This window comes from Leucopleurus acutus, assembly GCF_964270905.1.
Source record: "Leucopleurus acutus genome assembly, chromosome: 9".
NCBI lineage: Eukaryota > Metazoa > Chordata > Mammalia > Artiodactyla > Delphinidae > Leucopleurus > Leucopleurus acutus.
The window spans coordinates 14,573,189-14,590,678 of NC_139144.1; the positions used below are offsets into that span (position 1 = coordinate 14,573,189).

The 17,490-nt window shown below is 42.1% G+C and overlaps 1 protein-coding gene across 1 annotated transcript in view; it reads left to right on the forward strand.

Annotated features, from left to right (window-relative positions):
- GLI3 (GLI family zinc finger 3) overlaps positions 1-17,490 on the forward strand; it is a gene marked incomplete at its 3' end in the record, with an annotated part of 271,120 nt that overhangs the window by 165,199 nt on the left and 88,431 nt on the right. The window lies entirely within an intron of this gene.

The following is a 17,490-nucleotide window of genomic DNA, read 5'->3' on the forward strand; positions in this document are numbered from 1 at the left end:
CCCAAACCCAAGCTGCCTGCAGCTCTTCCTCTGTGGCCATCCCTCCCTCACTTAGGTAACAGAACCTGCTTTTTCCAAACCTAAACAAAGACATGCCATTTCCTATAGCCGCTCAGCAGGCTGAGTTCATTTCAGACCCTTCCCCAGGGGAACAAAGGCTGGGGACACAGGGCTGCCTGTCACTCATTTCTTTTTGTTATTGCTGCATCCCCACCCCTGCCCCCAGTGAAATTCATACAGAAAAAAAAAAAAAATACAATGTTCGCAGATTTGTTTCCAGGAACCTGCCTGCTAACTTTTTGAATCCTAAGTAACAAATTAGCTAGATTTTTGCATCTTTGGTGATCCGAGCCAGCTAAGCATACTAAAAGGAAAGAGCAAGAGGAAAGTCTGTTTTCAGACTCATCCTCTGAGTCCAAGGGTACTGATGTGTTGCAGAACATGCATTAGATAACAGTATTGAAAATAAATTTGAAATAAATATATGGACCATTTTTAGTTCCGATGTGATCTTTGTCAGAGGCATATCGGAACAGTAATGGGCATCGTGACATTGCAGTAAAAATTAACCAGTTAAATGGTGCATTGGTCCCATGTTTACCTCCTGCTTTAACCCAGCGGAACTGGTGACACTGTATCAATGTTTGTAACACTGGTGTTGATAAACGTCAAGTGTAATGAGAGATCTATACCCTTCACCTCCATCTCTCCTCTCCCACGGTCTCTGTTTGTCTCCCTGTCTCTCTCTCTCTCCCTCCACACAGCTAGGGAAATTGAACTCAGAAGGGTAGGAAGTGGCAGGAACTGCCTTAGGGCATGAGAGTACAGTCCTCCCTTTGTATCCGTGGGGAATTGGTTCCAGGACCCCCACTGGATACCAAAATCTAAGGCTGCTCAAGCCCCTTATATAAAATGATATGGTATTAGCATATAACCTATGCACATCCTCCCATAAACTTCACATCATCTCTAGATTACTTATAATACCTAATACAGTGTAAGTGTTGACATAAACAGTTGCCAGCATGCTGCAATTTCCAAGTTTTGCTTTCTGGAACTTTCCAGAAATTTTTTTCCCCCAAATATTTTCTGTCCATGGTTGGTTGAAACCCATGGATGTGAAACCCCAGATACAGAGGGCTGACTGTACCTTTCCAGTAAAGAAAAAAAATAAGGATCTCTCATCCAAAGCTATAGATTTTCTAACATTCAGCCACTAATATTCTGGGTAATGAAACATCCCACATGTTTATGAGTTATAGATATTTAAAACTTTCTTATCCAACTACAGAGAGATTATAATTTCATTAAAAATTTTGCCATTGGGACTGTTATAGGGAATAGGAACTTAGCCTCCATCTGAAAATCTAATTCATTAATACCAAAATGAATGAGCGGCAGGCAGTTGAAGGCATTCTTTTACAAGTTCACCTGTGAGGGTCCCTCAGCGCTGGTTGCTAGTGGGTACCTGTGAATAGTTCCTAAGGAACCTGACACCGCCCACCCGCCCCCCAGGCCCCAGTCATTCCTAAGTAGTAAGAGCTTCTGCCTGAGGGAGTTATAGTAACTCAGTGCATTAAATAATTCCCAGGGCCTGACAAGGTTCATGTGTGTCTTCTACTACCTAGAATGAGTTTAGCACTAACTAGAGAATCACCATCTTCCAAATACATTCAAATAGTATTCAAATATTGCCAAGTTCACCAGAAGTGAACAGTATCTTTATTATGGAAGGTGGGAAAAGAGATGTACTGACGGTTAAATGACCTGCCAAATGATTTGCAAAACAAATCACCAAACCCTGTTGCTTGAATATGATTTACATTTTGAAGACAGGGTCCAAAGAAAGCATTCCTAGCTTCCTAAAATGCTTCTTGCCTCTATTCAAAGAGACCTCTGACTCCCCCATGAACAAAATCCCCATCTTCCTAGCATACATGGTTTTCAACATAAACTGTGCACACCCGTGAAAGTTTTCAGAAACAGATTCAAAGGTTAAATCAGGACAAAAGGCAATCAGACTTCTAAAGAGGTCTCTGATTTTTAAAGGTTTTTCCTACTGTATTTACCTGGGATATAACACATGAAAATTAGGATTATATGAGATTGTGTTAATATTAACATTTTCAGTTTCTTTAACGTAAGCGGTTTCTGTTATTTCACTATGCACACACACACACATATGTATACTCACATACATATATACACACACACACTATATATATATATATATATATATATACACACACACTCACATACATATATAAACACATACACCCCCAAAACACACACATATATATATTCATATACACATATACACACACTATACATACACACTCACATACATGTATAAACACAGACACACATACACACCCCCAAAACACACACACACATATATTCATATACATATATACACACACACTATATGTATTTACATGCTCACATACACATATAAGCACACACACATATTCATATACATATATATACACACTATATATATTTACATGCTCACATACACATATAAGCACACACACATATATATTTGTATACATATATACACACACACTATATATATATATATATTTACATGCTCACATACACATATAAGCACACACACACACATACACGGTGCTGACGTCTGTCCATTTTTCTCGTGGTCATCTCAGCCTGTCCTGGAGCTTAGCTGATAAAAGACTGCATGATCTCCTTCATGGAAGTAGTCAAGAGGAGAAAAGAAAGTCAGCCTGAAGTATTTTAATCTTGTTTTAATGATCAAAATCTGATCACTCAGACTTTGGATTTCAGGGCTGCTGAGATACATGTATCAATAGTTACTGGATGGAGTGAAGAAGAGTCCAATTCAAGAGTTTGCCAGATGTCAGGGAATCGGGGGTATGGGGGTTGCTGAAAGCAGAGGCCCAACCTCAGGCCTAAGGCTGCACTGAGCTCTATGGAGGGATTCTCTCCAAGTCGACAGGCACCCGGGTGGTGACGTCCCTTGCTGCTTGTGAGACTTTTCAAAGTGAAAGTCCTTGAGCCCTTCATGAGTCTCTCTCCATCTCGGGGGTGTGCAGAGCAGGCTGTGTGTCTCTGACCAAGACGGGTCGTACACTGGTGAGGGCCTTTCCGTGACCTGAAACACAGTCAGAAATTACACTGCACCGTTTTTAATTTGGCTGGACTTCCCCACCTACCCCCATCTTTGGACCCAGACAAACATAGGAATGTTCCGTTATTTTGATTATTGTTGTTTGGTGTTTCTTTGTTTGCTGGGAGGAGGAAGGTGAGAGGAAGTTGAATTGGAAAGACAGAAAACTAGAGTCTGGTCCCTTCTCCCCCAGTGCAGGAGGGAAACGTCCTTCAGGGTCTGTTTGCTTTGCAAGGGTGTTCTTTGATGAGGTCTTTGTCTGGGGGACCCCACTGAAGTCTCAGTGTACTCAAGCTTTAGAAAAGGCTATTGGCCCGTCTTTGTTTTCTTTGTTGAACTGTTTATTTTGCTTTCTTCCCACGAGGTTCCCTGGCCTCGCTCTGATAGCGCTTTTCTGCATGAATTACATTCCTCGGAGCCAAGTCTCCGAATTCTTCCAGCCCATTTGATTCCGGCCTGGGTGATTAGTCCACAGCTTCCAAGTGCCGTGGACCTCTGCTAAGCAGAGTGCTTGTAAGTGCCCCTAACACGGAGACCTAAAGACATTTTGTAACCTCATTAGCGAGAGGGTAGTGCTTCATTCTGGTTTAAAAACATAGACACAGACCTACTAGAGCATGGGCTTGAGGATATGGGAGGGGGAAGGGTAAGCTGTGACAAAGCGAGAGAGTGGCATGGACATATATACACTACCAAACGTAAAATAGATAGCTCGTGGGAAGCAGCCGCACAGCACAGGGAGATCAGCTGGGTGCTTTGTGACCACCTAGAGGGGCGGGATAAGGAGGGTGGGAGGGAGGGAGACGCAAAAGGGAAGAGATATGGGGATACATGTATATGTATAGCTGATTCACTTTGTTATAAAGCAGAAACTAACACACCATTGTAAAGCAATTATACTCCAATAAAGATGTAAAATAAATAAATAAATACATACATTATATGAAAAAAATAAAAACACAGCTGCTGTTGAATCATCGCTAGCTTGAAACTCACGGAAGGAGGGTACTAGTCCCTTCACCGTGACTCAGGCTCTTGAAAGAGGACAGTTCAGGTTCATATACTCATGCCGAATTCAGTAACATAAATTGTCCTGGGCCGGGTGGGAGGGGAGCCCGCTAGCTCCATTCAAGTTAAATCTACATCTGGAATTTCATAATTATTTTGTACAAAATGCATGTCTGTGTAGAAATAACGAACAACAATAATGAAAAGGATGCAGATGTCCTAATCATGGCCGTTATATTTTCTTGTGCGTATGTTTTCTGAAGTACGATTTATGACTGAGACAGAGATGGGCAGTGAACAGACTTACGAATTATGGTTTTTTTAACCTCTACTAATATAGTTTAAATATTTGATTCTTTAATGAATTATGCCTTCGTGATAGGTATTGTGAAAGCATTGCGATACCGCCAGAAAAAATTCAGCTGTCTTAAGAACAAAATTCTCTAAGGGGTCTGTTCACCTGTTTTGAACCATTTTTTAACCCATGAGAAACTTGACTCTGACATGCAGGTAGGGTGTGCTGTACCTAACAGGGAACCTCCATTTGTTGACAATGTGCCTGGAAGTGGTTTTGACTTGAAACTTCCCGAAAGAGGACCAAGGAGTTTTTCAGAGATGACTGAACGTGCAATCTGTGATGAAAATTATATGCAGCGTGAATGCCCGTATAGACACAGAAGCTCTTCCTTAAGGAACTGGGGAAGGTCCCGAGGCGTGTGGCCAGGGCCTGGTTCCGGTTTCTTGGGATCCTTTATCTTCTTGCTGGTCCTGGTTCGAACTGAGCTCTTGGTGTCAGTTGGAATGGCTGCGTACTGCGGGGCCCAGTCTTTCTGTGAGAGTCTGTGTTCTCTTTGGCAAATAAATGCATCCACTCTGCGGGATCACGGTGCTTCTTTACACGGGGAGGATTTGTTTGGAAGATGGGAATTAAACCTCTTTTGGCTACAAGAGGCCCTTCCTCCTTGGAGTGGGCTCTGAAAACAGATCCCCCAGGGAGCCAAAACACAGCTGTTGGAATACTTCCTGTGTAACACAATGAAACATCCCTTACAAGTAGGACTGGATTACAGCTTTGCTGAGTAATCGCCTCTGAGCATTCCTCCTCTCCACCCAATAGAATGTTGGTGACATTAGCCCATGATAATGCTTTTTTTCCGGGTTTCAAAGTGTAATTCCTGAAAATACCAACCTAACTCGATTCCAACCTAACTCGATTGGCTTCGGATGAGCCTCTGTATAAGCTGTTTTCACAATAAATGTGGGCCTCACTCATTTCCATCTCGGCTCTGCCGCAGATCCACTGGGTCCTTGAACACGGGCCCTGACCTCTCTGGGTCTCCTTGTTTTCATCTGTGAAGTAAAACCATTGAATTAAATGATCTTTCAGGTGCCTTCTAACATCCCACGGTTATGGAAAGTTGAGGTTTGTTCATGGTTTTTTCCCTTAGAAGAGGAATCTATGAAAACATCCTGGCCCTGATATGTACATGCCCACATGCCAGTTTTTTCTCCTACTCTCTTTCCTCCTGTGAAGATCTTCTGGGAGAGTCTTGCACAAACTCTGGTGGTACCTCCTGCTTTTTTCCCCACACTCTCTAGTGATGCCTTACACATCCCTGGGCCACCAGCGCACAGGGCCACTGGGCGCCTTGTGTGCCCCGTGAATCTGTGAATGTTCAAATCAATTCCCTTTGGAGTGAAAAGGTCACTGGAAAATCATACTGTCCTGGTTGTGTAAAAGCCTCAATAATGCTAAAATATAAGTGCATTTAAGCATGGATGCATGTACTTGTATTTGTCTTGGAGTAATTTTCCTTTGTGTTTACAATTATAGACTTGATTTGAATCCAGCTTGGGTATTTACTATCAGATTACCTACTCTGTCCAAGCCCAGTTGAATTATTCAGTCCCATGTGAATCAAGTATTCAATGAAGGAGCAAACAGATAGCACATAACACAGCCTCTGGCACGTCATAAGTGTTTGACAAATGGCAGAATGACCGAATACGTGGCTATCACCATATTTAAGCCATCTATTCTAAGTTCATCTTTTCTGCACCTTTTAACATCTCTGAAATTGGAATGTATCTTACAGTCTGTTGTATTTTACGATTGCTACTGGGAAGTGGCAGTCATGAGGAAGTTTCAAGTATCTCTTTTTTTAAATTTAATTTAGTTTCATTTTGTTAGTTTCAGGTGTACAGCAACAGGTATCTCAATAAACTTACTTTGCCTTAGATTTTCCTTTTTGTGCAAGTACTGCAGTGATATATGACAAAGCCTCTGTCCGAATAAGCCTGAAAGAACTCTTTTCATAAATATAAAGTAAAAATTGAAGGTGATAAGGAAGAACCATCCTTCTGAGTGGTTCCTAAAATAATGCTGGGTCTTTAGATCAATAGCATCTTAGCTTTGATGAAATACAGTATACATCATATATATATTGACTGTGTAGGTTTGTAATCAACAAAAAAATTATTTCATCGTCGAGGATTTCTTTCCCCCAAGAACCCAGCTGATTTTTCCTCAATGTTGTAATAAAGGACCCAGTTGCAGACCGTAAAGTTAAAATGTAAAGAGAGTGTTTTCAAAATGCTCTTGCTGCCTGAATCATACGAAATGAAAAAGGAGGCCAACTTCAGCCTGAAAGGGTATAAAGCAAGGAAGTATATGTTGCCTGCTGGTTGTGTTGGTGTATTTGTGCAGATGCATAGCACAGGCTCTCAGAGGGTAAGACTTCATGATTAATGGTGTTTATTCTTGACAGAAGCCTCCTTTATTTATCTGCAATACAGTTTAGCGATTTTATCAGGCACCTGAATGAGAAATATTCAGTCATACCAATATTGCAGTGTAAATTGAGTAGAGTCACTTTTTATTATATCTTTCTGCCTTATCATCTGCACAGTAATTTTCTAGCAGAGGTTTGATATGGAAAGGCTGGATTTAGCTGTACTTGACACAAAGCCTCTTCAATTTCCCCTAAAAGTTCAGGCTGCTCTTAGAAATGTGTGTGTGTGTGTGTGTGTGTGTGTCTGTGTGTGTATATAATATATAAACCCTCTCTGTTATCCAAGCAATTTCAGGATATGAAAGAATAAAGATAAAATGCACAAACCTGGATGGGAAAAGTGTTGTTAATATAAAAACATCTAATAGCCATGAACTCACTGCTAAAAGCTCCTTTAGGGTTTAAGCTGAGGCTCAGTACCGAACGGTTTACATGGTCGCAATTTTTGCTCATCCATCATCATCCAAATCCAATCAACATAAAGCCAGACGCTTTCATTTCTCCAGGGAGAAATATCAGAGTTGAAGACCAGAGTGGCCAGGGGCAGGGGAACATCAGTCGCAGTGATGATGGCAATGCCATTCAAAAGAGGGAGACGCAAGAGGGAGGAGATATGGGGATGTATGTATACGTATAGCTGATTCACTTTGTTATACAGCAGCAACTAACACACCATTGTAAAGCAATTCTACTCCAATAAAGGTGTTAAAAAAATAAAAAGTGGAAAAAAAAAAGAGGGAGCAAAAGACATAGAAAACAAACTTATGGTGACCAAAGGGGAGCAGGGGGAGGGATAAATCAGGAGTTTGGGCTTAACATATACACACTACTATATATAAAATAAATAACTAACAAGGACCTACCATATATAGCACAGGGAACTATACTCAATATCTTATAATAACCTATAATGGAAAAGAATCAGAAAAAGAATATATATATAACTGACTCAGCTGTACACCTGAAACTAACGCAACATTGTAAATCAACTATGTTTCAATCAAATTTTTTTTAAAAAATGAAAAGAAGAGGGAGCAAAGAAGGAAAATGAGACTCAAGTGAAGTGTCACTAAATGTTCAAACTAAACTTTATTCAAGTTACAGACTTGGTAACATGAATTGTCACAGCTGCTCAAAGGCAGACGGACACAAATGGTTTGAATCATAGAAAACATTGGATTTTAGGACCAAAAGATACTTTGACCCTGGTGGGTGGAGTGGAGATCATCTCATCCAGATCCTCACATTCTACAGATGAGAAAAGTAAAGCCCAAAGAGCTGTCTTCAGAAAGGCTGTGGTCCCATGCAGGTTCTCTGAGGGTAATCTGAACAGGTGATTTCCACACATCATACAGATATTCCCAGTAAGTTCAATCCATCCTTACTTGTGGTGTCAGAAGACTTGCTTTTATGGGGAAGAACAGAGTGCAGCCATAGGCTGTGTGCTTCCTTTTCCAGTGGCCAGACGGATCTTCAACCTCTCACGATGTTATTCCCTTTGCCTGCAGCAAAGTTCTCCGAAGCCAGGATGACAAGAACCCTAGGACATTGCTGTGTCCTTATGTAGAGCTTAACGCTTCTTTCCTATGGAATGATATAGACAAATTGTTCCCCCAGGACATTAGATCGTTAGATATACACCTTTCATATTTAACTTATTTTGGAAAAGTTTGACGCCCTCAGTATGTAACTGAAAGTGGGGTCTGGCCGCTCACCGCTCAAAAGCCAATAAAGAGGCAAGGTTGGTGGAAAGGAGAGTTTGCTTTATTTTATAGCCCTTGAGAAGGAACTAAAAGTCCTTGACTATGCTTAACGACTAAATTATTATTAGTTGGTCTCCTTTGACTGCTTTCCTTTGTTTCTCCATTTTCTCACTTCTCTGATGAAACTTATTTTTTGGCTAAAGTCTTCCACAGACAAAAGGCAGGCAGAGGACATGGGTTGCGCGGGCGGAGCAAAGACCATAGGGTCCTGTTCCATTTCAAGAAGGGTTAAAAGTCTAGAATATCAAGAAGCGTGCCTGGGATATAAAGTCTTGATCAACAGGAAGTAGAGTCTCAGAAGATCTAATTCCAGTTAAATCTAAAGAGATGGCACTCTAAAAGGGCCTCTTACTTTCACCTTTACTAAGCCAGAGGCCCCGAGCAAACCTGGGGGATCTTCTTCTGGAGGAGAGCTATTTAGATAATAATAGTTCCTTGATGGACATCTCTGTTATCACTTAAAATAGGGGTGATTTAAAGCATGAGGGAAAGTGTGAGTCAGAGGCGTCTTGCCAAGGATGATAAGAGACAACCCAGTAAACACTCTAGTCTGTAGTTAACAGTCATCATCATAATTACAAGGATTATGATGATGATGGTCCCAGAGAAAAAGTCCACACCAGCTCCTGTCCTGGAAGACACACCTGAGCTCAGCGTGCCAGACTGCTGTGGATAAAGGATTTATTCGAGCTGGTTCTTGAAGTAATGTTTACAAAATTATCAGTTAAAACAGAAGCCTCATCCCTCCTTGGGTCAGCATTCCAGATGCACCCTGTCTTTGTTATAAATATCCTCCATACCATCTATAAGAGGACTCAACGTGAAGCAAGTATTAAACTGTGGAACCTAACTTCCTGTTTCTAATTAATTATGTCCACTCAGTATCTGAAGCCTCCAGCTGGGAGGCTTCTCACTTAAATCCTGGCGTGGGGCTCTTGAGATGTTTTAAGTACCTGTTGACGTTAAATGGTGGAAATTTCCAGGTAAATGATACAAGCACAGGCTTGTTTGTTTAGTTAATTAAATCAGCAGTTCTAATTGAATCTTGTGTACTACTTTACTGTCCTTTTTCCTTGTACCTGGCGGGTATTGTGGCTCAAATCCTACCAGAGGGTGTCATGGTTGATAGAATTCTACATTATCAGAAAACGTTAACACCTGAAAGAAAGAAGGAAAGAAGGAAAGAAAGGAGGAAAGGAGGAAAGAAGGAAGGAAGGAAGGAAGGAAGGAAAGAAAGGAAGGAAGGAAGGAAAGAAAGGAAGGAAGGAAGGAAGGAAGGAAGGAAGGAAAGAAAGAAAGTAAAAAGAAAGAAAAGAAAGGGAAGAAAGAGAAGAAAGAAAATGTAACACTGAGGAACAAACGCCATAGGACCCAGAGATTTTCTAGATGCTGTAATTTCATGAGACTCAGTCCTTGGTCACTCCACACTGCTGTGTTTCAACATCTTTCTGTTTTAAAGTGTGTTTTCTTCTTGGAAAAGGACATTAGTTTGCCATTTTGCCTGCTGTTTGGGGGGTATTGGTAATTCATCAAATTCCAAACAATTCCAATCTATTAGAATCAGTGGAAAGTTGGCAGGAATGTCAGAGAAATCAGACTTTGACATTTTCATCCCCGCACCTCCACGTTTTCTTTTTTCATGGCAGTGAAGTTACAGCATAATCATGCCCTTGAATTTACTTTCAGGGGGAAAAAGAAAATCCCATCCATTTTACTATGGTCAGGTAAAGTCACTAATCTCTTTGCTTTGTCCAAAGAGGTTTGGGGGGACCCTCCTAGATGACACCAAGGATGTCAGGAGAGCTGAACCCAGGCCGGCTCCAGAACTGAGGAAAGGAATGCACGAGGATGCAATGAAAGCAGCGTGGCTTTAGCCTTGACCACCCAGAGCTCTAGTAGCAACAGCAGCAGTAGGAATGAGCGTGTTGGTCATAGGGACCAACATTTACTGAGAACTTACCACGTAACAGGTCCCCGGCTAAAGGCTTTATGTATATTTTCTTATTAAACATTAAATAGTACAGCTCTTGGGCTTCCCTGGTGGCGCAGTGTTGAGAGTTCGCCTGCCGATGCAGGGGACACGGGTTCGTGCCCTGGTGTGGGAAGATCCCACATGCCGTGGAGTGGCTGGGCCCGTGAGCCATGGCCGCTGAGCCTGCGCATCCGGAGCCTGTGCTCCACAACGGGAGAGGCCACAACAGTGAGAGGCCCGTGTACTGCAAAAAATAAAAAATAAAATAAATAAGAAGGTCATTCTCAAATCCCTTGAAATGATGTTTCCCCATTAAAACAAATATTTCTCTCCCTCTCTTTTTTTTTTTTTTGTTAAAGAAATCAACCATAGCCCTTGAATTCTCCCTCTAAGAAAATATTCAGCCTCTTAGCATTAACGTGTACATTAAGTGATGTCCCTTCACCTTCAGTGGCTACTTCTATCCAAATCTTATCTACTCTTGGTAGCACAGTTCATGTTGCATATTTTACGTAACCAGACGGCATCCTGGAAGGCTCCTGTTGATGGATTTTGACCCATCAGATAAGACTTGTTCTCTATGCACTTTATGTGTGTGTGCCTTCGCCTCCCCCCATTTGACTATAAACTCTTGGAGAGCAGGGACCAAATGACCATATATTATGTTTCTTGAAATCCCCCAAAGTGCTAAAATCATAATGGATTCTTAGTAAATGTATTTTCAATAAAATGTATATCGAATGAACATCTCATTGAAATATTCATCTGTGTGGTTATACATGTAGCTTTTCAAAATTGAAATCCAATATGGTAAACTTGTAAAAGGCCTAGGTCAGTTAAAAATTCATGGGAAATACTCTTTACCTGCAGAGAAGATGAAAATGAGGTTTGAAACTGAACCATCTTATCAGCTAGCAGTTTCCCTGGCAGTTCCATGGAGCAGATATTTCCAGAGGTGTGGACAAGGTTAAGGGCTCGGAAAGTGATAGTAGCAGGACTAGCAAAAGTTTGAGGAGGTTACCAGCCCCAGCCTGAAGGTGCAGGCAGAGGACAAGGGCAATGAGGGCTAGAGCCAAGGAAGAAGGGTCGCACTTGGGGAGCGGGGCCCTTGCGGGGAAGAATGCCAGCAGCAGAACTGTAACTAGTGGAAGGAAGTGAGGGGAGTTCCTACCCTGACTTGTCTCCCCTCTGCCCCCAGTTCCTGCCGGTGCATCTGCGTAGTGGAATCCCGAGGGAAAGGGAGCCTGCTGATTCAGACCACAGAGTGCAGCCTTCAGGGCACGCAGAGGTTCCGGGTTGAAGGCTGGCAAAGTGGGAAATAACCAGCACACCCATGTGTACATTGCAGGGGCGCGTGATGATTCTGGGGCAGCAGTTATCCGAAAACTCACCTTGAATAGAGAAAAAGACCAAGTTCAGGACTATGCAGATTTCCAACGGTGTCTAGTGTATGAGCCGCGGACATTTTCGTTATTTGTTTCTGTCGCTGTATGGAAAGCAACATGTTTTATTACAAATTTGGTTTATTAGAACTGTGCTTATTGAGTAATTAATTAGTTGATTAAAAATACATTATAAGGGGTAGCTCCCCTTTGTTGCCTGTTAAGCCACTACTTGAATATGAAGAGTGTGTACTTTTTATGGAAAGAACAAAATTAAACAAAAATTAACTTATGTAGAAAAAAAAAACCCAGCATCTCAGTCTTCGGGTAGTTGAAGCTCTCATGCGTACCGCAGAATGCAAGGGGTATGTGTACATTTCCAGTGTTCCAAGCAACATGAAAGCGAATTGTAATAATCCAACCTATAAACCTTGTTTAATGCCCTCATAATGGGTAATGCAAGTGATGGAATACTGTGATTTTAATCTTGGCATTTTAGTAACCCAATAAGATAGATGAAAAGGCAGTAACAAATTAGATTATATAATGATATTTCATTTTAACTAAGAAGTCCAGTTACTCTCTGCAATACATGTTTTTTTGTTTTTAGGTTTATCATAGTATAATGTTTAAAAGGCTCTAATAAGAATCTCTACTCTTTTCATTGTAATCTATTTTCATGACTTTATAAAAGGATTAATCCAAAGTTAAATTATTTCCACAAACAAACACAAACTTTATATTACTTTATTGTCTTTGGGGAGAACATAAAAATAATTCCCATCTGCTTTCTTGTCTGAAGCTATACTTCATTTATCCATTGGGCGATATGGAAACAAAATGGCAGCCACGCCTTGGGTCTTCATGGCCTTGGGAAGACAGAGAGGTGGAAGCAGTATAGGGGACGTTATCCCTCGATGGGCAGGCTGGGGTCTTAAATGCATGAGCCAAGATGCAGGGGTCATGGAACCATAGCTCCTCCCCTCGGTGATGCTCTGACCACCCAGAAAACCCTCTACAACTTGGACATCTTTTTCCTAGACAGCAGTTTTATGATTTAGTTTGAGAGGGTCACAGGCCTATTTCTGTACTCTTTGGCTACAACATAAATAGCGTGGGATCCCTGTTCTTGGAGCAGTTCTAAATTTCAGTGTTCTTCCCGGAATGTTTGTTAGTTGTTTGTTTTTTTTCCTCCATGGTTTGTGTTTGCCTTCCAACCACAGAGCCACATACAGCCCCAGAAAAGAGAGAACCGAAAGCTACAAAGGCAGAGAGAGTCATGAGAGGCCAACAGTAATCTTCAATTCAATCTCTGTGTGTATCTACTAAAAATATAAACCGAGAAAGTGACACCTATAATTTTTTTTCCTCGTGCGCCTGTAATCCACACATGAAGATGTTTAGCAAGCTTGACAAATATTTACCAGGTCAACTTTAGGATAGTTTGTGAAATGATATATGTCATTTATATGGAAAACTTGGTGACTGCCTTCCTGACATTTCCCACCTTTTCTTTCTTCAATAGAATTCACCCCTCTGGCCGTCAACTTGAATGGCTCTTTCTTCCAGCAGTGAATACACATCTGCCTATTAAATGTAAAGTCTTCCCTTTCAGATTTGCTTTACAGTTAAAAGCAAAATAAATGACCAATGATCTAGATGCCAAGAATTTGGAAATGACTCTGTTAGGGAAGGTTAAAAGCAGCTTTATGGAAAAATTGTAGTTTATGTATGTTTACATCCATGTCAGGTGGCTGCCACGGCCATTGTAGTTCAAGGCTGGGTGCTCAGCTTCGACGACTTAGAAAGCCATTCTTGTCAGTCTTCGGTGCTAGAGGAGGGTCATGCTAGCCCAACTCACAAGAGCCTGATTTGGAGACAGAATGAATAAGTCATCAACTTTCAGTGAGAAATTGAACAGCAAGGAAATGAGAACACCAGTCTCCAAAAGTCTTGCTATTTGGACATTTGTTTGCTGAACTGAAAACAGGTGACACACAAAAAAGTTGATGGACGGTTCTTGCAATCACCAAGAACATGAGTGCCCTGTGCCAGTGGTGACAGCAGCCCTGGCAGAGAACTGTCATTGTTCCACGTTGTGTATAAGGAAACACGCCTCAGTGACAGAGTCAAGGATGAGCCTGAGTTCAAGTCCAGTTCCTTCAGAGCTCTTGCCTATAATGATAACTGAGTTCATGTTCTTAACCACCTTGTGTGGTTTTATGATTTTGAGTGGAGGTCCTGGGAACCCCGAGGAGATGCTCCCAGGATACTGACAGGTTGGGGAACAAAGCAGACAGGTGTGTTCACACCATACGATTTGCTTTGAAAAAAGGGTTCCAATAGTTCAGTGTTTGAAAATCACATAGTATGCTATATTTGCCATCCCTCATATGCGTGTGTGTGTGTATGTGTATGTATGAGTATATATGTACATATATACGTTTGTCTCTGTTGTATATGTGTATATATTAGGAGTGGAATATATTAGTATAGTTTGTGAAGTAAGTTGTATGCACGTCTTCAGCATTTATTAGATACTAGCTCAGTACATGAGGCTTTAGTTATATTCACTTGCCAAGACCCCCAGGAGGTAGGTATCCTCCCCATTGGACTATTTAGGACGAGAAGGTGGTGAGTATCACGGCCAAGGTCACACAGCTGCTGTCCCATCCACGTCGGTTCCCCTTCAGCCCTGAGCCCTCCCATCGTACCACTGCTCTGATGGTCTGACTCAGCTGTCCCGAGAATTCCTGATGACCCTTCCCTGAATGACCCTCATTAAACATCTTCCTGTTGTATCCTGGGGGTGGCTGGCCTTTGACTACTAGATGGTTCTTTTCTTTAGGGCAGTTGATATCTTGCAGCTTTCTTTTTTTTTTTTTTTTTTTTTTGAATCGGAGTATAATTGCTTTACAATGGTGTGTCAGTTTCTGCTGTATAACAAAGTGAATCAGTTATACATATACATATGTTCCCATATCTCTTCCCTCTTGCGTCTCCCTCCCTCCCACCCTCCCTATCCCACCCCTCCAGGCGGTCACAAAGCACCGAGCTGATCTCCCTGTGCTATGCAGCTGCTTCCCACTAGCAATCTACCTTACGTTTGGTAGTGTATATATGTCCATGCCTCTCTCTTGCTTTGTCACAGCTCACCCTTCCCCCTCCCCATATCCTCAAGTCCATTCTCCAGTAGGTCTGTGTCTTTATTCCCGTCTTACCCCTAGGTTCTTCATGACATTTTTTTTTCTTAAATTCCATATATATGTGTTAGCATACGGTATTTGTTTTTCTCTTTCTGACTTACTTCACTCTGCATGACAGACTCTAGGTCTATCCACCTCATTACAAATAGCTCAGTTTTGTTCCTTTTTATGGCTGAGTAATATTCCATTGTATATAATGCCACATCTTCTTTATCCATTCATCCGGTGATGGACACTTAGGTTGTTTCCATTTGCAGCTTTCTTAGTTGCATTCCTGTCTGAAAGCATGTCCCACCATCTCGTTGAGAAATAGGTGACTCCATGCTTTCCCAGCATCATCTCCGGAGGGGAGGGACAGGCATGGGTACGACATTCACCAGAGTGCGTGGAGTTTCCTGACTTCGTCTCCAAATCCTGGAGGGACCAACCCTCTTCTCTGCTGTTGCTCCTGAGGGGTGTGGAAGGGAGGATGGAGCCTGGGCATTCCTGCTGGGGAAGATGTGTCCAGATCTTGATTCCTTACTCATCGACTAGTTACCCTCAGTCTTCCTGTGAGAACAGGTCAGATGAAAGTGAAAGGGGGGGAGGCAGACATCAGGCATCCACAGATCTGTGAGGAGAGAAAAGCATCAGCTGTCTCCTGGCTTGCCTGCTTCTTTGGGACTGGTGAGCACCCCAGCCCGATATCTATAATCTTCATGCTGTTCTAAGTGCCGATTTTTTTCCATCCATGATTCTGCAATGGAATCTAGGCTTCTGGGAATATTCTTACTACCATGCTCAATTCTAGAACTTGAGACAAATTACAGGTTCCAATTTTTTGCCTAACGAAGAAACCAATTAGCAATGTCATTGCTTCACTGATTTTTAGTTCATAGTGTTCAGACTGAGTTTCTCGTGGATCCTAAGAAAAGCTTGTCTAGGAAGTATCATCTCATGGATGTCTTGAAAGGTCTGCTTTTTTATATTTCTGCGGCACCTGTCTCTCATCATAAATCTACAAATGAGCCTGTTCCTTGATAATCATCACTTGCGAATCGGATTGGAAGGATTGATTTTCCTTTGTGGTAGAAAATGAATGAATGAATTCGAGCGTCTGGTGTGCTCTAAGGTAGTGACAGGTCTAAATGGACCGTCAGACTTAACCAGTGACACAGAGCTAACTTATTTTGTAGTAAAGAGCTAAAATAGGATAGACTCATAGGTCTTGCCAATTTCTATTTAAGAACAAGGAATTTTTACTGATTTTTGAGTGGGTATGGAAAGCCTCAAGTTGTTTGGAAAAGAAATAGCTATTTTCAGGTGGTGACTTCTCACTCTGCCAACATGTAAATTTAGAAAACTCTGGATTTTTATTTTATTTCACCCAAAGTGACATCTGAAGAACAAATAAAAAGCCTCTTTTTTTTTTTTTTAAGTTCAAAACGAAAAAAAGAGTAAGAAGGAACAAGTAAGAAAATCCTCTCCCTCCCGTGTGTTTTAACCTCTTTGATTTTCTACTGAGAAGATTCATGATCTGAGCTTTGGGTTCATTTAACTCGGTGCCCTTCGAGGAGCTGGCTTCTCCCAGGACTCTGTTCTGACGGGGCTGGGGGCCAGAGCCCAGCTGCGGCTGCATGTGCCTTTGCTTGGGAGGCGGGATGAGAAAATGTGTTTCTCCTCCCTTTCCTTTCACTCCTGAAGCCAGCGCCACAAGAGGAGTTTGCAGTTCTCAGAACATCCCTCTCTATCACGGTCTCGCCTTTTTATGGCCATATTCTCTGTGAATGAAAAAAGGGAAAGTACAAGTGTTCAGCCCGTCAGAGCCAGTTCACTGGATTATCCACACAAAACGTTTTCTATTAGAGGAGGAACAGGGCGGCGAGGCTGGGGGGGGGGGGCGGTTCCACAGACTGGCCGTTCTAGAAATGCCTGTCCCTGGGGCTTGGGGGTGGCTCTGGGGAGGGAATTCCCTGGAGTGGATGAGGTATGGTGACAGCAAGGTGTGCCTTAGCATTTATTTTCATCAGCCAGAAGCTTACATTCTACCTTTGCTCATTATAACTAAGGCATGAGCTTGATCAAAACCCTGACCTTTTCCAACTTTCTAACCCCAGGAGTGCTTCGTTACGGATTGTTCACTGAACGCGGCTGATCAGGAAGCCAGCCACATGCAGAACGGCTGTGAGAGGAAGCTGCCTCCCAGGGCTGCGGCTCACGGAGCAGGGGGGCTGCCTTCA